A 19,977-nucleotide genomic window follows, 5' to 3' on the forward strand; every position below is an offset into this window, starting at 1 on the left:
TTGTTCTGCAGCGATACAAGTTTGCACAGATGGGTATAAATCTGTCTGTCTGTGTGAAGGTCATCTGGGGGTTTGTCACATTGTTTCCAGTTTTCATGTCTTTCCTGGATGAAGAATGTGCTGCAGGCTCTCGGCTCTACACTCCAGCTCTCTGTTAATTGTGTTGCTTCGCCCCGTTCCCATTCATCGTTATTGTGGTGTGTTTTTCACATGGTGTTGCCTGTGCAGCAGCAGAGGTGGGAGGGAGCACGGCCCTCCTGTCTTGTCCCAGGCCCTCCCACCCCTAGGCTTCCTGGGCCAATCGGAAGGCAGCGTGTCAGCTGCAGCTTCAACACAAACAGGGGCTCTCCTGTATTGATCAGAACACAGCAAGCACATCACAGGCACATTGGGCCAGCCAGCAGGACCCCTCGGAGTTTGTTCCTGCTGGCCTCCCATGCTGCAAGACGCCAAACGCACTCATGTCAAGATCACACCGTTAAATTGGCACCGCTGCTCCTCGCCAACATCCGTTCGCCGATTTGCTCTATTCTGGGGATTGAATTAGGTAAGGTAAAATTGCATTTTCAGTGTTTTCGAAGGCTTTAATTTTGCAAATTTTTGATGGGATATAAATCCCCAATTTTCTAATAACGAGCAGATGTTCTCCGTGACTCAACCTGTCATTCAGCTGGTTCCCCCCCCCCTTCCATCACTTTTATTGTTCTTCAATGCCTCTGCCCTCCAGACATAGCTACAGGCTTCTCCGGCGGCCGTGGTCGCCAATTGGTTAATTTCCTTAGGAAGTCTCATTGTGACGGTCTGCACAGGAGACGTATTAACCGCATGCTTTCATCTGTATTAACCATTTAGGAGATCGCTGCAAGTCTTATTTCCATATTTGCCAAGCTTTAGATTAAAGGAAGTGAAAATCTTTGAAAGAATTCATTTCTGCCATCTACTGTACGTATAAAAAATCTTTTATAATAAAAGGCGTATGATTTTTTTTTTTGCTGATGCTAAATTTAGAAATACAAGAATCCTTCGAAAGGCAAGGCATGCCGGAACGTGTAGTTCCTCCTATGGTGTGACAACTGCCAGCATTTAAAGGGAACCTGTAGAGAGAAAAATGGGAGGCGCGTTGCTGGCTTTTTTTTTTTTTTTGAAGGTGCATTTTTAGGGACTGCCATGCTGATCCGGGTTCTACCACTTGGCTGCTATCCTGGAACAAACGTGGGATGGAAAGGTTTTCCTTCGTGGATCAGGCAGCTTTGCGGATTGCACTTTTCGAAAATAAGTCAACAGTGGAACCTTTTTAGGGCTCATTTACAGCAGATGCAGTGCGAATGCACTGAAAGCAGATTTCAGTGAGCCTTGTTGCCGATGTTGCAGTGCTTTCATGTGCAGTTATAAAAATGTATTTAAAAAGAAAAAGCATGCTGCATTTTTTCGTAAGTTAACCTATTGGAATGCACATGAACACACAACAAATGCACTGCATATTTATCATACTTACTGTAAACATGCATGCAGAACTGCACACGGAGTGCATTGTGGTGTAAACCAGTCTAGTTCTTCAAGCCCATATACAGGATAATGGTAAATCCCTGCCCCACCTTCCCAAACCCCTTCAACAATTTTTTTTTTATACATTCTAATTAGGGGTGCACCGATCCGAATTTTCTTGTCCCGATACCGATATCTGGCATTGTGTATCTACTGATGCCGAAACCGATCCGGAACTACACACATACACAATATGCATGCGGCTGCAGTACAGAGCAAAGCCGCTGCTTCATGTGTACGGCTCCTCCTCCATTCACAGACGGAGTGCATCTGATATCACTTCACCTGTGAGCCGGACCTATACAGGAAGTAGCGGCTCCCATCCCATACTACTACTACGCCAAGTAAGGGACGGCTGAGCCGGGACTCAGCAAACCCGGATCGGCCCGTGGATCGGCGGCTCTGTGCAAGTAAGGGACGGCTGAGCCGGGACTCGGCAAAACTGGATCGGCGGCTCCGTGCAAGTAAGGGATGGCTGAGCCGGGACTCAGCAAAACCGGATCGGCGGCTCCGTGCAAGTAAGGGATGGCTGAGCCGGGACTCGCAAAACCGGATCAGCCCGTGGATCGGCGTCTCCGTGCAAGTAAGGGACAGCTGAGCCGGGACTCGGCAAAACTGGATCAGCGGCTCTGTGCAAGTAAGGGACGGCTGAGCCGGGACTCAGTAAAACCAGATCGGCCCGTGGATCGGCGGCTCCGTGCAAGTAAGGGACGGTTGAGCCGGGACTTGGCAAAAGCGGATCGGCCCATGTATCGGTTAATTTTACCGATCCCCCGATCCAGCTATTGTGGCAGTATCGGCGCCGATATCCGATCCTAATATCGGATCGGTGCATCCCTAATTCTAATTGCCTTTTAATTTCAGGCTCACATAAGATATCTAGCGGGAATACCAATCACAAGACCTCACCTCTATTGTCACATATATGAACTTTGTTGCTGCTATTCTATGCATTGAGAATATTTATTTACTCTATGGACCTTTTTTTTCATTAGTTTCAACCAAAGATTTATCTATTATTTATTTAATATATTTATTGGTGCCACTAGTCACTTTCCACACTGCAGTCATGGTTTATATAGGATATCTACACCTATTTACTCACTGTAATTTATCTGTACTATATATTGGTGTCACTCTGGCGCTTTTTATTTTATTTGACGCTGAAGCCACGGTTTATAAGGGATTTACACTTTTTGCACTACTAGCATTTTACCCTGATATCTTGTTTACAGCACTGAAGTCCCCTTTATTTATTCATGATTAAGAGATTATTTTGCACATGGTATTGATATTTGTCTATTTATGGATGTGTTTCGCCGGATAAGCGCAACTTCATTATTATAATATTCTTTACCTAAAGCTGCAGTCATGCGATGCTGCAGTGTATATTTTGCCTGGAATGGGGCTTTATATTGGCAAAGTTCACTTATTCATGGTGTCCCCTTTCCCCCAAAATTCTTGTCGGAAATTAAAACAAAAAAGTAAGTAATGGGGTAGGAATTGGATAATATTAATAAATTTTTTCTGGTGTACCCCTGTGGCGCGTAGGGGAAGGTGGCGTCATCCTTCCCCGACAGATTTCAGAGCATGTGGAGTAACCTAAATTTCAAGTTAAGATGATGCTGTATTGTGCTGTGTGTCAACCCCCCATAACAGGTGTTACCACTGTATTATGGAAGTCTGCGAAAGGTGAGTATTTTTCCCCCCTTAGGTTTTTCTCACTTTTTGCAGCCTTTCTTTTGCTACATTGAATAAGTGTATTTATTCTTACGTCATAGATTTTTGCATTTTCCCAAGGTGCAGGTCTGTGAGTCCCTTCTAACATGCCGGCCAGCAAGTCCCTTCCGATATGAGGACCAGCGAGTCCCTTGGGATATGCGGGGGCCAGCGAGTCCCTTGGGATATGCGGGGGCCAGCGAGTCCCATGGGAAATGCTGGGGCCAGCTAGTCCCTTTGATTATGCAGGGGCCAAGGAGTGCCTTTGGATACGGGGGGGCCAGGGAGTGCCTTTGGATATGGGGGGGGCAGGGAGTGCCTTTGGATATGCGGGTGCCAGGGAGTGCCTTGGGATATGCGAGGGCCCAGCAAGTCCCTTGGGATATGCGGAGGGCCCAGCGAGTCCCTTGGGAAATGCGGAGGGCCCAGCGAGTCCCTTGGGATATGCGGAGGGCCCAGCGAGTCCCTTGGGATATGCGGAGGGCCCAGCCAGTCCCTTGGGATATGCGGGGGACCAGGGAGTCCCAGCCAGATCCAAGTTCCACCCACCTAAAAACCGAAGGGTCCCATACATCTGAAAGTATGCACAGCCCTAGACAGCCTTGTTTTAATACTATCCCTAAAGATCCTTCGTAAATGTTTTATGCAGTATTATAGGAGTATAATGACTGACTACCGAAAAACCATTACCTTACCATGCAAAGTCCTTGCTCAAAAAAGATCATGTGGAAGGATCTAAAACAAATTGCCTTTAGTACATTACAATGCTTTCTGAATAGCTCTAGCAATTTTACTCACTGCCTGGGGTTGTTTAAGAGAGCATAAACGTTAACTGGCTGCTTTCCAATACGAAGGATTAGAAAACCCAAAGATTATAAAGATCTCGCTGCTATCCCTTGATCTGTTTTAGCATCCCATACAAAGTTGAAAGATCTACTCTAGCCTAGAGCCGTTTCACGTGCTGACCACACGCTTTCTCCCTCTGCCCCAAAAAACCCACACTGTATGGAGCTTTACTATGTTACTATTTTGAATGAATTTGTTGCCATCTGTCTTACGGGCCAAGCATCATGGAGAAATTTAGACATATGGATGTGCTAATGGAGTGAATTAGTGGCAGTTGGTTTCTTCCAACGTTGACTTCTAGCGAATGGGATTGTGATGTATTTTTCATTCCTGCAGTTAGGATTTGAACATAATGTATTTGTTTGACAGCTGGAGAATGACTAGAAATATTAACCTTGGGGACACCAAATGTAGACATGTCTGCTGGACGATCATTGGAGAAGGGGGACGGTGAGGTTGGGATAAGTGTTAAAAGAGAATTCGGGTTAGCAAAAGAAATTGGTGGTGTCTGTGACCGGGTCGGCAGTAGAACATTGGAGGTGTCAAGAATGGGGTCAGCAGTAGAAAATTGAAGGCATTGGGGATGGGATTAAAAATAAAAACATTGGTGGGGTCAGCAATAGAAAGGGATGTCAGGGATGGACTCGGCAATAGAATATTGGCGGTGTCGGGGATGGACACAGCAATAGAAAATTGGGGGTGTCGGAGATGGACTCGGCAATAGAAAATTGGAGGTGTCGGAGATGGACTCAGCAATAGAAAATCGGGGGTGTCGGAGATGGACTCTGCAAAAGAAAATTGGAGGTGTCGGAGATGGACTCGGCAATAGAAAATTGGAGGTGTCGGAGATGGACACAGCAATAGAAAATTGGAGGTGTCTGAGATGGACTCGGCAATAGAAAATTGGAGGTGTCGGAGATGGACTCAGCAATAGAAAATCGGGGGTGTCGGAGATGGACTCGGCAATAGAAAATTGGAGGTGTCGGAGATGGACTCAGCAATAGAAAATCGGGGGTGTCGGAGATGGACTCTGCAAAAGAAAATTGGGGGTGACGGAGATGGACTCGGCAATAGAAAATTGGAGGTGTCGGAGATGGACTCGGCAATAGAAAATTGGGGGTGACGGAGAAGGACACGGCAATAGAAAATTGGGGGTGATGGAGAAGGACACGGCAATAGAAAATTGGGTGTGTCGGAAATGGACTCGGCAATAGAAAATTGGGGGTGTCGGAAATGGACACGGCAATAGAAAATTGGGGGTGACGGAGATGGGACTCGGCAATAGAAAATTGGAGGTGTCAGGGATAAGGGTCAGCAGTTGCAAAATTGTGCGGTGTCAGGGATGGGGGTTGGCAGTGAAAAAAAAAAGAAAAATTGGTGAAGTCAGCAGTAGAAAATTGGAGGTGACAGTCAGATTGGTCAGATTTCAGTGATTCGTATGGTACCTCTGTCCTGTCCTCTCCATCATCCACCACTCCTCCCATCTTACTCCTGCCAGGCTATTTTAAAATGGGGTTATCTCCCTCAGCCGAATGCTTCAGGGGCTGTGGTCAAAATGCTGATTTTCTCCACTGTTTCTGGACATGCCCTATAGTTTGGGAATTCTGGATAGATATAAATTCCTTTTTATCTCCCCCGCATTGGGCCTACCAAATATTGTAAACCCCAAGAATTGTCTTTTGGGTATTTTCGGTGATTTGACCATCCCTTCTCATGCTAGGAGACTGCTTTTGTATTTTTTATTTCTATGCAAAGAAGTCCCTCCTACTGTCAAGGAAAGAATCATTATCTCTAACAAGATCTGTTTGGCTGAAATTAGTCGATGACTCTTCCACTGTTCAAGCTCACTTTTGAGAATCGGAAAAGTTATAACATTTCACAAACTTTGGGAATCGATGGTTAGCTAGTCGCTTGACTCTCACCCCTGAGTCCCTATGAAAGATATGTCCCTACCTCACTTTGCTAGTTATACACCACACTGAGAAATGATATGCTTGCCTACAATAAAACTTTAGATGGAATTCTGTAGAACTTTTGGAATTCTGTAGAACTTTTGCAATCAATGCCTGTAGGATACGTGTGAGACAATGATGCAATACTGTTTATTGTTGGTTCTTTTTGTACATTGTTGTGGTGTTCATTGCACACTGTGTTGTGCTGGGTTTTGGGTTTTGGGTTTTTTTTGTCCTATAGGTCTGTCTTTTTTTTTTTTTTTTTAATTAATATCTTTAAAAAAAAAAAAAAAAAAGACAGAAAATTGGAGGTGTCAGGGAGGGAGCCAGCAGTAGAAAATTGGAGGTGTCAGGGATGACGTCAGTATTAGAAAATTGAAGGCGTTGAGGATGGAAGTGAAGTCGTCTGTATGACATCCTCTGACCATTGGAGACTACTATTAGGGCAGTAGCTGGGTTCGGGATTGTCTGCTATAATTTTAGAAGCAGAAGAAAGATGAATGGTATTGTAAAACCTAATTTTGCCTCCCAGCCCACAAGTTCCTGAGTTTTGCACAGATTTACATAAATCGATTGATCAACCAATATAATATTATATGTTGGGTTGGTTGGGGCATGCTTCCCAGTCTCAGCTTACCTAAAGTGCATCTAAAGCCATTTTATTTCTCTCTTGGATGTAGGAGGGGAGAGTAAAGGGCCGTACACACTTGACGAAAATCGGACGAAATATCCTCCGATTTTTCTCTGTCTACTCAGCGTTCATTACCGTTTTTAGTCGACAGTGCATAAATGTTCACGAAATTTCTCGTCCGATTTTTTTTTTTTCTTTTTTTTTGGCACATTTGTTCCTAGACTTCCGGGTTGTCAGCAACTTCAGATCATGCGCGGTCTTTCGTATCCGATTTTTCACGGACGTACTGCATACACATTAAACGAAAATCGGTTGTCTGGGGACAGACGAAAAAAATTTTGGTGTTTGTCCCTCCATTTTTTTTCGTTGAAAATGTCAGGATCGGCTGCTGAAAGTTGTGTACACACTAGGCGAAAATCGGACGATTTCACATCGGGCGGGAATTTTCGGCAGATTTTCTACTAGTGTGTACCCTGCTTTAGACTCTCTTATAGGGTATCTTGCTTTTTGTGTCCCTATTGGGGAGGTTCACCCTGGTGACCATGATTGCTGGGAAAGAAAATTCAAAACTTGGAGTTGTCACCTGAACAGGGTTAGAGGAGCAGGGAAACCAATGGGCACAGGCTATGGAAGCTAGTAGAGATCACCGACGGTGGCTACTACAGTGATTTTCAGCTTCCACAGGTTATGGCACATACATTACTTTGTTTCAGGCTGGACCTATATAAACATTGACATTCCTAAGGCCCCTTTCAGACCCCGTTCACACTGGGGCGATCCGACTTGCCGGGGCGACCTCAGAGGTCGCGGCGCGCAGCTCGCACCGCGACCTCGGAGCGGCCAGCACGGACTTCATAACATTGAAGTCAATGCAGGTCGCTCCCGGTCGCCCCAAAGAAGCTCCGGACCCTTTTTCTAAGTCGGAGCGACTTGTGTCGCTCCTATTAGAACGGGTCCACAGCTTCTCTGTGGAAGGCGACCTACGGCGACCTGTCGCTCTCACACTTGTACGACTCCAAAGTTGCACCGACTTTGGAGTGCAACTTTGATGCAACTTTGAGGCATCTTTGACGCAACTTTGGATGGGTGCAACATGGATACGACTTTGGCATTGACCAGTTTTAGTGGACAACTGTTGCACACAAGTTGCATAGTATAACAATTTGGTATGACTTTCATGCAACTTCTGAGGGTTAACACTGAAGTCTATGGCCCTGAAGTTGCATGAAAGTCAGAAAGAAGTAGTGCGTGAACTACTTTGAAGTTGCTGCAACTTTAAGTTGCGCATATATGAATGGTTATTATTGGAAAACATGGGGAACGACGACATGTCGTGCAACTCTGATGTCCAAAGTTGCATGACAAGTTGCACAAGTGTGAAAGGGGCCTTAACATCAGTTTTAAATATGTTACTACATTGTAAATGTAAAATACAGATTTGGATTACCCTCTCTTGAAAGTCCGGTGAATTTTTCGAGTAACTTCAGATGCATTGCAAATCCTGGGGATACAGCGGGTTAGCCTTGGGTTTACATGTCATAGTATTGGCCATGTAGGGGCCACAAATCCAGTTCATAACAGCCTATCCAATGTAATTCTCGGTTGGGTAAGGAAGGAAGTAAAGTGAACTAATCAATTAAAAAAGGTATTTGGCAAACAAATGGTTTGATTTTTTTTTACAATTTGGAGCAAATTATTGTACAAGCGGTGGAAGGTCCTCTTTAATGTTTTTCTTATTCATGCAGTTTACAGATAAGCTTGTGTTTTTGTGTTTTTTTTTTTTTTTTTTTTTTTTTTTATCTTCTTTCCTTTTTTTGTACAGAAAAACATTTTTGGAATATTTTTCCCTTTTTTAGCTTGATTCATGCTCTAGAACTGTGTGGATGCAGTCTGTCCCTTGGTTGCCTGCTCTGTAATAGGTTTATCACACTCCCAGGGGCTGCTTATGACCATTTTGGATTCCAGCATTAGAATGTCTTTAGACGTGGTTAGTTATACTGTATTGCAGATAGCGGCCTTGCCACTTTGTTATTTATTGTACTGGGGACATTGGTGGTGGATCACAAGTTCTTGTGAGAAATAGCTGCCCTTTGTGGCCTTAGATTTGCTGTTTTACATTGTGGCCGGAGAGTGATGCATCACCTTGTTTTGTAATGTCTGCAACATTTGGATAGAAGTCAGAATTCTGTTGATTATATGGATAGAAGTCAGAATTCTGTTGATTATAGCAAGCGTCTGGAGTCGTGAGTCCATAGACTCCTTCAGTCACGTCCACTGGAGCCCAGAAAAGCAAATTCATTGGACAGAGGTGAAACCACTAGTCATTGTATTCTCCCAGACCTAATTCTTTAGTATGGTTGACTACTAGTAGGTGGAAAGGGCACCGGTTGCAAGCTTGCTTCATATGTTGGTGTGTGGGATCTCGGGTGCAAGATTGATAGAGCACATCCACTGTCCCCCCCTACATACCTAAAGCTGAACTGAACCCATTGATTTTAATGGTTTCCCAGCACTGTTATTTCTCTTTCGTTCATCTACGGACACAGCGCTCCAAAAAATTATAACTGGTTAGATTGCCTCCTCCAGGAGTAGGACTAGGCAGAATAAAAAACACCTGGCTACGCCCATGGGCCATCCTCAAATTGGTATATAACCCCCCTCTCTGCTCTAGGTAATCCGTTTTAATCTGTCTAGTGCAGGAGTAAGGACCTGTGCTCCCGGCTAGGATCTCTAGTCCTAGCAAATTTTTTTCTCCTTCCTTACACTTTTTTTGGTTTTTCTATCTGGAGATCTACAATCAACTGCCGAGCTGGGTGACGGGCTGAATAATCTAGATCCAGTGGTCCCCCCCAGCCCAGCAAGCGAGTGGAGACCGCAGCTACGCGCTAGGTTGGCCGCGACCTAGCCTCAGGGACAGAGGCTGGCCCGCAAGATAAAAAAGTCTTGCAGGGTTGCATGCAAGCGGGCTTGGGTCTGAGTCGCAGCGGTCCCTTGGCCGACCTACTTGGGTGGCGAGGATTCTGTCTAGAGTGTTGCCCGCACCATGGAAGGGTAAGTACAGTCCCCCCGCTCCCTCCCGATTCCCTCCTCCCAACCTTAAAAATCCCTCAGTGAGCTGGGCTTCCCCCATTCCTTCCCTCCCCCCCCCCCTGTCTAGACCTGGAGTCTGGTAGGGGTCCCAGGGAAGACGATGCAGCGGAGACCCCTGGGGTCTCCCCCAGCTTTCCCCACCCTGTAAGGGTCCTGAGATAGCGTGTCCTGCCCTGGTAGTCTGTAGGGGTTCCAGTGTAGGAGATCCCTATGTGCATGTCCCACTGTTTGTAGTGTGGGTATAGTGCAGGGGGGTCCCAGTGCAGAGTGTGCAGCGGAGTCTCCCCTAATGTGTCCTACCTTCAGGAGGGGGTCCCCTTGGAGAGGGTGCAGCATTGCAGAGGGCACAGGGAAGATCCTGGCAGCATGCTGTAGCTGATGCGGCCATTTTCTCTTAGTCTGGCTGGTCTCCGGTTTGCGGTCATGTTTGTGTAGCCCGATAATGTCACGGGGGCCATTTTCCCTTAGTTTGGCAGGTCTCCGGTTGGCCGCAACTTTTCTGTAGCCTAATGATGTCATGGGGGCCATTTTCCCTTAGTTTGGCTGGTCTCTGGCTGGCGGCCATGTTTGTGTAGCTTGAGGATGTCACGGGGGCCATTTTCCCTTAGTCTGGGAGACGCTGGAGACTACCAAAGCCTTGTGGGGATCCCAAAGCTACTCCTCTTCTTCTTCCTCAGTTTCCTCTTCCTGTGCCCAGGACAGATGAACAGGGAATGGCGTCCATGGTGATGCTGGGTCCGAATTCCCATCGCTTCTGCGATTTGTAGGGTGAATCCTTGGGGGTCCCTGTTATCTCTTTCTCTGGTGATAGGTACCCTGACCCTGGGGGATCCGTAAGTGGTGCCAAAAGATCGTTTTTGTACTGCAAGGTCTCTCTTTCCTTATGGAGCCTCAGGGTCACATCTCCCCCACTGACCCCCTCATGGAGGTGGCAGGTCCCTCGGAACCCCAGCTTCCCATTGTTGCACCGACGCTGGTCCTGCAGTCCTTACTGTCCTGGGTGGAAGTGGCGTGTGGGCAAAGGCGCAGGACGAAGTGTCCCCCGCCTTTACCTACTCAGTCTGTCTCTGATTCTGAGCCTGATGCCGCCGTAGACGCGGCCAATCCAGGGGGGCTTAATATCACACCCCCAGATCCATCCGATAGTGAGGATGATTCCTCCATGCTCGCAGCAGCGAATTAAAAATCGCTGGTAGACGCACTTATCACCGCAGTGCGTGAGCCTTTAAAAGTGGAGGATGCGGCTGATGTAGCCACGGACCTGGCTGTATCGTTTGGTACTCGTAAGTCACCTCGTACTCCAAAGGTGTTTCCTTATGTGCCCAATTTTCACAGGTTTTCCCGTAAGGAATGGGAACAACCAAAATTACCCTTTGTGGACCCCAAACGTTTTGCTGTACGTTACCCTTTTGAGGAGTCACTTTTAAAAAAAAAAGTGGACTAGTCTACCAGTTTCCATGTTGAACGCTACGCTATGAAAGCTACCATGATCCAAGTAGAGGAATTCCCGCCCTTTAAGGACCCGACAGGAAAGTGGAGGCTGTGGCACGCAGCATGTTTTCTATGGCTGGTTCAACATTGCCGCCAGTCTTTGCCTCAGCCCTGGTGTGTCAGATAGCTTCACAGCCGGTTCCCTACTGCGCATGATCGAAGCGCGCTGCGCATTCTCATTGGCTTGGCGGCGGGGGAAGGAGGAAGGGGACGGAACTTCTGAGGGATGGCGCTGTCTCCCCGAAGTGGGGAAGGGTACCTGTCAAAAAAAATGGTACACCCCCCCCCACCCCGAAAGGTGCCAGATGTGGCACCGGAGGGGAGAAGGAACCAGATCAGCTGAAGTTCCACTTTTGGGTGAAACTCCGCTTTGAGAGCTCTTATGTTTTTAGCCCTGGGTTATTTTTTTCCACCCCTCATTTTTTCTTTTGCCACTGCTTTTGGATGTCCCAGTAGTTATGATTTATGGAGCGCTGTGTCCGTCGATGAACGAAAGAGAAAATTGGATTTTTGTACTTACCGTCAAATCCATTTTTCTGAGTTCATAGACTGACACAGCACCCACCCCTCTATGGAGTTCCGATTCTTCTAATACTGCTTGCTACTAAACTGATTACCTAGAGCAGAGAAGGGGGGTTATATACCAAGCCGAGGATTGCCCATGGGCGTAGCCAGGTGTTTTTTGTTCTGCCTAGTCCTACTCCTGGAGGAGGCAATATAACCAGTAATGGATTTTACAGTAAGTACAAAAATCCCATTACTCAAGGCATGTGGTGAATGAGTACTTTCACAGTTTTGTGCTGTCAACCCAATGCAATCAAGCAATCAAACGGCTGGTGTCATAACTGATCACATGGGAAGCACAGAGGCAACTGCCGACGATGCAGAGGCTCAGATGGCGACTTCCTTGGCTATAAAGTAAAGGAAGGTTTAGTTCTGCTTTAAAACCAAATGGTAACTAAAATAAAAAGAAAAGTCAGCACAAGGGACATAACTTACACAGTAGGATGTGTCCCTTGTATGGATTCCTCTTCTGTTTAGTAGGAATTTTCCTCCGTTCATGCCCCCCACTGCTGTAACCTTTTGGTGCGGCTGGGGGGGGAGTTAATGCAACTAAGGTGCTGTCATTGAGAGCCCAACTATGTCCGCCCTTTCCACCCAGCTCCTCCATTCATAGAAGTCATACTACAGCTTCTATGAATGAAACCTGATCTATGGTTGGATGAAGGGTGGGGCGGTTGATTGATAGGTCTGCCCCCTCCATTCATAGAGCCAGTTTCATTCATAGAAGCTGTAGTATAATATGATAAAGAGAGAATTCATTTGTATAGCCTTACAGATACAACCGGCCCCTTGAGGGCAGCCATAATGCTTATTGCGGCCCACAATGTAGTGGAGTTTGACACCCCTGTCCTAACTTAATGTCATATAGTGTGTAATGGCACTGTGTTTTTATTTAGGATGAAATGGGTTGTTTTCATCTCCTTATCCTATGGTACATCTGTGTTGCTTATCTCCTGCAACCTCCTTGCAGGTACTTCCTGTCTAACTCCAGCGATGACTGCACAGCATTTCCCAGAGCTGCTTTCCTGACCACGCCTGTGTAATGTTTTGAGATGGCAGCTTGTAGTCTCCCATCAGAAGCCCATGTGACAACGGTGGAGCACAATTGGAAGACTAAGGCAGAGCGTTGTCACCCTGGAACAGGAAGTGCCCAAATGGTGGGATTTTTTTTTTAATGAAAGCTGCAGATTTAAAAAATTGTTATTAAACTTTTTATATAGCATTTAATTGGTTTGGTTTACATGGGCTTTTAAGCCCCTAGGGGATAATTCTGTAATGTGAAGACTACATAAGTATGAAGAGGCTCTCTTGGTTCAACAAGGGCAGACACAACTGGATAATTCCGGTTGGCATGCGATGTACGATTCTCCCCTTTGGGCAGCGTGGACATCTCTCTGATGTTCAATACGGAAGGTGGATTGATCAATATCTTCTTGTTACATGATGCTAAATGTAGACTTGTTGTGGTATGTTCTCCCTTCCGACACTGCGCTGAAAACGATCTCTCCCATTTGCTCTAGGGTCATAGTAAAATATGTCCGTTGTCTCGGTGTTGAATGGAATAAAGGTTTTACACAAGTTGCTCATCGCCTAGGGATGCCGGCACTCCTTTTGACCAGCAGAGCTAAAGGCTTCCAAATTCCCATGTGCTTCCTTTCATAGTCTTTTTTTTTTTTTTTAAAGCAGAACTCCAGCAAAAAAAATACAAGATATAAAAATGAAAAAGCCCATTTAAAGTGTTACTAAACCCAGGACCCTGTATTCATTATACCTGTTCTCCCACAGTACTCAGAACATGGAAATGCAATTACTTTAGTAAATACTTTTTTTTTTTTTTTTCTTCTCTTCAGCAGTATATAGCAGTCTTGTGATTTCTATCAGTGACTGGTTAAAACTTGTAGGAGGAGTTTTCATTCTGCTCTGACTGTCCTATAATGCTGCAGGACCCCTGACCCTCTGTCTGGACAGTGCAGTGATCAAATGCACCCTCCGAAGAAAAAAAAAAAAGAAAAAAACTCTGTCCAGCAATACACACCAAACTGAGCATGTACAGAGTGCCTCCAAAGGCTCTATCTGGTTATTGTACAGTTACAATACAGGGAGTGCAGAATTATTAGGCAAATGAGTATTTTTGAGGATTGATTTTATTATTGAACAACAACCATGTTCTCAATGAACCCAAAAAACTCATTAATATCAAAGCTGACTATTTTTGGAAGTAGTTTTTAGTTTTAGCTATTTTAGGGGGATATCTGTGTGTGCAGGTGACTATTACTGTGCATCATTATTAGGCAACTTAAAGCGGAGTTCCACCCTGGATTTTTTTTTTTTTTTTTTTTAATACCCCCGGGACAGTCAGGGCTAGTGCATTCCACAATGGCTAGCCTCTGATCTGTCCCGGGTTGCACTTACCTGTTAGGACAAATACTTACCTTGCAAACGTCTTGTCCAGCGCTGCCATCTCAGATGTGGGCAGCTTGAAGCCAGCGAGATCCCCTTCGGCGTCTTCTTCCGCCTTCTTTGGTCCCACGATGCTCTGCGCCGGCCCCGACGTCACTTCCGGGTCGCGCGTCATCCCTCTACAGCTTCTGGGCATGCCCAGAAGCTGTTTAGAAGGGGATGACGCGCGCGACCCGGAACTGACGTCGGGGCCGGTGCAGGCGCAATGATTCCTGGGAGCGATGACGTTCAGCTCCCAGGAATCATTGCAGAGCCAGGAAGTGACGACGGGCCGCGGCCGAGGAAGGAGGAAGAAGGAAGTAAGGTAAGTATTTTTTCTTCGCTACGAGGTAAGTAAAAAAAAAAAAAAAATATGCGATTTATCCATTTCTTTTTCAGGTGACCCGGAGCGAGAAGATGGAGGTAAGTATAAAAATAGGGTGGAACTCCACTTTAACAAAAATCAAATATACAGTATACCCATTTCAATTATTTATTTTTACCAGTGAAACCAATAGAACATCTCAACATTCACAAATATACATTTCTGACATTCAAAAACCAAACAAAAACAAATCAGTGACCAATATAGCCACCTTTCTTTGCAAGGACACTCAAAAGCCTGCCATCCATGGATTCTGTCAGTGTTTTGATCTGTTCACCATCAACATTGCGTGCAGCAGCAACCACAGCCTCCCAGACACTGTTCAGAGAGGTGTACTGTTTTCCCTCCTTGTAAATCTCACATTTGATGATGGACCACAGGTTCTCAATGGGGTTCAGATCAGGTGAACAAGGAGGCCATGTCATTAGCTTTTCTTCTTTTATACCCTTTCTTGCCAGCCATGCTGTGGAGTACTTGGACGCGTGAGATGGAGCATTGTCCTGCATGAAAATCATGTTTTTCTTGAAGGATGCAGACTTCTTCCTGTACCACTGCTTGAAGAAGGTGTCTTCCAGAAACTGGCAGTAGGACTGGGAGTTGAGCTTGACTCCATCCTCAACCCGAAAAGGCCCCACAAGCTCATCTTTGATGATACCAGCCCAAACCAGTACTCCACCTCCACCTTGCTGGCGTCTGAGTCGGACTGGAGCTCTCTGCCCTTTACCAATCCAGCCACGGGCCCATCCATCTGGCCCATCAAGACTCACTCTCATTTCATCAGTCCATAAAACCTTTGAAAAGTCTTGAGATATTTCTTGGCCCAGTCTTGACGTTTCAGCTTGTGTGTCTTGTTCAGTGGTGGTCGTCTTTCAGCCTTTCTTACCTTGGCCATGTCTCTGAGTATTGCACACCTTGTGCTTTTGGGCACTCCAGTGATGTTGCAGCTCTGAAATATGGCCAAACTGGTGGCAAGTGGCATCTTGGCAGCTGCACGCTTGACTTTTCTCAGTTCATGGGCTGTTATTTTGCGCCTTGGTTTTTCCACACGCTTCTTGCGACCCTGTTGACTATTTTGAATGAAATGCTTGATTGTTCGATGATCACGCTTCAGAAGCTTTGCAATTTTAAGAGTGCTGCATCCCTCTGCAAGATATCTCACTATTTTTGACTTTTCTGAGCCTGTCAAGTCCTTCTTTTGACCCATTTTGCCCAAGGAAAGGAAGTTGCCTAATAATTATGCACACCTGATATAGGGTGTTGATGTCATTAGACCACACCCCTTCTCATTACAGAGATGCACATCACCTAATATGCTTAATTGGTAGTAGGCTTTCGAGCCTATACAGCTTGGAGTAAGACAACATGCATAAAGAGGATGATGTGGTCAAAATACTCATTTGCCTAATAATTCTGCACTCCCTGTACAATGAAATACATGAGGGTTAAGAAGGCCCTGCTCCTAATACTCTATGGAGTTCTGATTCTTCTAATACTGGTTGCTACTGAACTGATTACCTAGAGCAGAGAAGGGGGGTTATATACCAGCTGAGGTATATTCTAATAATATCTTATCTAATATGGTGGGGCAAGTGGTACAAATGGTTTTAACTGGGGGGGGGTGAGCTGATGTAAGAATAAAAATGCAATTATTTGGAGGTGTCCTTATTGGCAAATTAACTTCATGCCCGCCCCCCGGCACACGCACGTGCGCACGCTTTGGGCCCTGTGATACAGAGACTCCAAGGGGTGGATACCTGGTCACATCCAGGTAATTACACAAAAAAATATGGGCCGATTGTACATTTTGTGGTGCCTCTTATTTTTGGGATGTTTTGCATCGGCTCTCTGCTCTCTAAAGTTTGGGAACCAAGTGATCAGCGGTCTTTAATCGCTCAGTTCTTGGTCTTCAAGGTTGCAGGTGCAGGATAAGATCGATGCTTCATCCAACTAGGTAGGTAGGATTTTTTTTTTTCTTTCAGTTTTTCACTTCTAACAGCGAATGTGGTTTTCATGAAATTCCATTCAATCCAAAGTGGGAAGAATGCCCCTTACATTGGTGGCCAGTGGGAAGAATGCTCCTTACATTGGTGGTCAGTGGGAAGAATGCTCCTTACATTGGTGGTCAGTGGGAAGAATGCTCCTTACATTGGTGGCCAGTGGGAAGAATGTTCCTTACATTGGTGACCAGTGGGAAAATTGTTCCTTACATTGATGATCAGTGGGAAGAATGTTCCTTACATTGATGATCAGTGGGAAGAATGTTCCCTACGTTGGTGACCAGTGGGAAGAATGTTCCCTACGTTGGTGGCCAGTGGGAAGAATGTTCCCTACGTTGGTGGCCAGTGGGAAGAATGTTCCCTACATTGGTGACCAGTGGGAAGAATGTTCCCTACGTTGGTGGCCAGTGGGAAGAATGTTCCCTACATTGGTGACCAGGGGGAAGAATGACCCTTACATTGGTGGTCAGTGGGAAGAATGCTCCTTACATTGGTGGCCAGTGGGAAGAATGCTCCTTACATTGGTGACCAGTGGGAAGAATGCTCCTTACATTGATGATCAGTGGGAAGAATGCCCCTTACATTGGTGACCAGTGGGAAGAATGCTCCTTACATTGGTTGTCAGTGGGAAGAATGTTCCCTACATTGGTGGCCAGTGGGAAGAATGCTCCTTACATTGATGATCAGTGGGAAGAATGCTCCTTACATTGGTTGTCAGTGGGAAGAATGTTCCCTACGTTGGTGACCATTGGGAAGAATGTTCCTTACATTGGTGGTGACCAGTGGGAAGAATGTTCCTTACATTGGTGGTGACCAGTGGGAAGAATGTTCCTTACATTGGTGGTGACCAGTGGGAAGAATGTTCCCTACATTGGTGGTGACCAGTGGGAAGAATGTTCCCTACATTGGTGGTGACCAGTGGGAAGAATGTTCCCTACATTGGTGGTCACCGGGAAGAATGTTCCCTACGTTGGTGACCAGTGGGAAGAATGCTCCTTACGTTGGTGACCAGTGGGAAGAATGCTCCTTACGTTGGTGACCAGTGGGAAGAATGTTCCCTACGTTGGTGGCGAGTGGGAAGAATGTTCCCTACATTGGTGGCCAGTGGGAAGAATGTTCCCTACATTGGTGGCCAGTGGGAAGAATGACCCCTATGTTGATGATTAGTGGGAAGAATGCCAACCTTATAGGATGTTACCCTTACAGACAGCTAAAGAGACCACTGGTGTCGTGCCAAGTTGTGTTGTCTCCATAACCATCTAAGCAATATCAGATAGGATATCAATCAGCCACAGCTCAATGAACCCCTAGCAACCTCTGGAGAAACCCTAGGCTTCCATGGAGCTGTGGTTGAAAATGGCTGGCCTGACCTTTGAACTTAGCACAATATTTTAAAGCCGGGGGCCCCTTGATTGCACATTGTATTTTACGGAACGTCAACTTTGCCTTTTAGATAAAGTCTTAAAGATAAAGAATATGAATGCAGAATTGTGTTTGGGCTCTGGGCACTCTTTTGGAAAATGCTGATAGCACAGGGCAATATCCACCCTAAGCAGTCCTACTCAGGTCACAGTAGAGCGTTTTTTTTTGGCATGATTTGTATTTCCCAACATAGCACCATAAATGGACGTCATCACTGGTAGAAATCACTGACCTCCCTGACCCCATAAAAGTCTCCACAAAATCAAATTGTGCTATAAAACTATAAATGTGTTAAGCCACAGCACAGTCCAGATTGTGTAATCTATTGGAGAGCAGCAGCCTGGACTGTACAGGTGCAGGTCATAAAATTTGAATATCGTCAAAGTGAATTTATTTCAGTAATTCAATTTAAAAAGTGAAAGTCCTATATTTTATATAGATGCGTTACACACAGAGCGATAGATTTCAATAATTTCTTTCTTTTTATTTTGATGATTATGGCTTACAGCGAGTGACACCCCAAAATTCAGTATCTCAGAAAATTAGAATATTACATAAGACCAATAAAAAAAAAAAAGATTTTTAATACAGAAATGTTGGCTTAGTGAAAAGTCTGTCCATGTACAGTATAGGATGCACTCAATACTTGGTTGGGGCTCCTTTTGCATGAATTATTGCATCAATACGGCGTGGCATGGAGTTGATCAGCCTGTGGCATTGCTGAGGTGTTATTGAAGCCCAGGTTGCTTTGATAGCGGCCTTCAGCTCATCTGCATTGCTGGGTCTGGTGTCTCATCTTCCTCTTAACAATACCCCACAGATTCTCTATGGGGTTTAGGTCAGACGAGTTTGCTGGCCAATATCCCACAGATTCTGTATGGGGTTTAGGTCAGGCGAGTTTGCTGGCCAATCAAGCACAGTAATCCCATGATCATGTGACCAGGTATTGGTAGTTTTGGCAGTGTGGGCGGTGCCAAGTCCTGCTGGAAAATGAAATCAGCATCTCCATAAAGCTGGTCAGCAGAGGGAAGCATGAAGAGCTCTAGAATTTCCTAGTAGAGGTCTGCTCTGACTTTGGACTTGATAAAACACAGTGGACCAACACCAGCAGATGACACGGCTCCCCAAATCATCACTGACTGTGGAAAATTTTGCATTTCATTTGGAAATCAAGGTCCCAGAGTCTGGAGGAGGAGTGGAGAGGCACAGAATCCAAGTTACATGAGGTGCAGTGTGACGTTTTCAGTCAGTGATGATTTGGGGAGCCATGTCATCTGCTGGTGTTGGTCCACTGTGTTAATCAAGTCCAAAGTCAGCGCAGCCCTCTAGCAGGAAATTCTAGAGCACTTCATGCTTCCCTCTGCTGACCAGCTTTATGGAGATGCTGATTTCATTTTCCAGCAGGACTTGGCACCGCCCACACTGCCAAAACTACCAATACCTGGTCACATGATCATGGTATCACTGTGCTTGATTGGCCAGCAAACTGGCCTGACCTAAACCCCATAGAGAATCTGTGGGGGATTGTCAAGATGAAGATGAGAGACACCAGACCCAACAATGCAGATGAGCTGAAGGCCGGTATCCAAGCAACCTGGACTTCCATAACACCTCAGCAGTGCCACAGGCTGATCGCCTCCATGCCACACCGCATTGATGCAGTAATTCATGCAAAAGGAGCCCCAACCAAGTATTGAGTGCATCCTATACTGTACATGGACAGACTTTTACCAATTAATTGTGCAGCTCTGCTGCTTAGTAAAGGGTCCATTCACACCAAAGTGATCCTTTGCGATGCAGTAGGACACATTATCACAATTACAATCAGGCAATAAAATAATTGTAAAGTCTCTGTGGACATTGCTGGTCACAGAATGGGGCTCAGGTATGTATTAG

General features: G+C 45.7%; 1 protein-coding gene across 1 annotated transcript in view; it reads left to right on the forward strand.

Annotated features, from left to right (window-relative positions):
- Positions 1–377: 377 nt before the first annotated feature.
- SLC45A4 (solute carrier family 45 member 4) overlaps positions 378–19,977 on the forward strand; it is a 151,072-nt gene continuing 131,472 nt past the window's right edge. The window contains exon 1 of the mRNA XM_082257404.1: positions 378–547. The gene's annotated coding sequence lies outside the window, so the exon portion shown is untranslated. The remainder of the gene's footprint in view (positions 548–19,977) is intronic.

The sequence above is a fragment of the Pelophylax lessonae genome, assembly GCF_965119305.1.
Source record: "Pelophylax lessonae genome assembly, chromosome: 5".
In the NCBI taxonomy this organism is placed as follows: domain Eukaryota; kingdom Metazoa; phylum Chordata; class Amphibia; order Anura; family Ranidae; genus Pelophylax; species Pelophylax lessonae.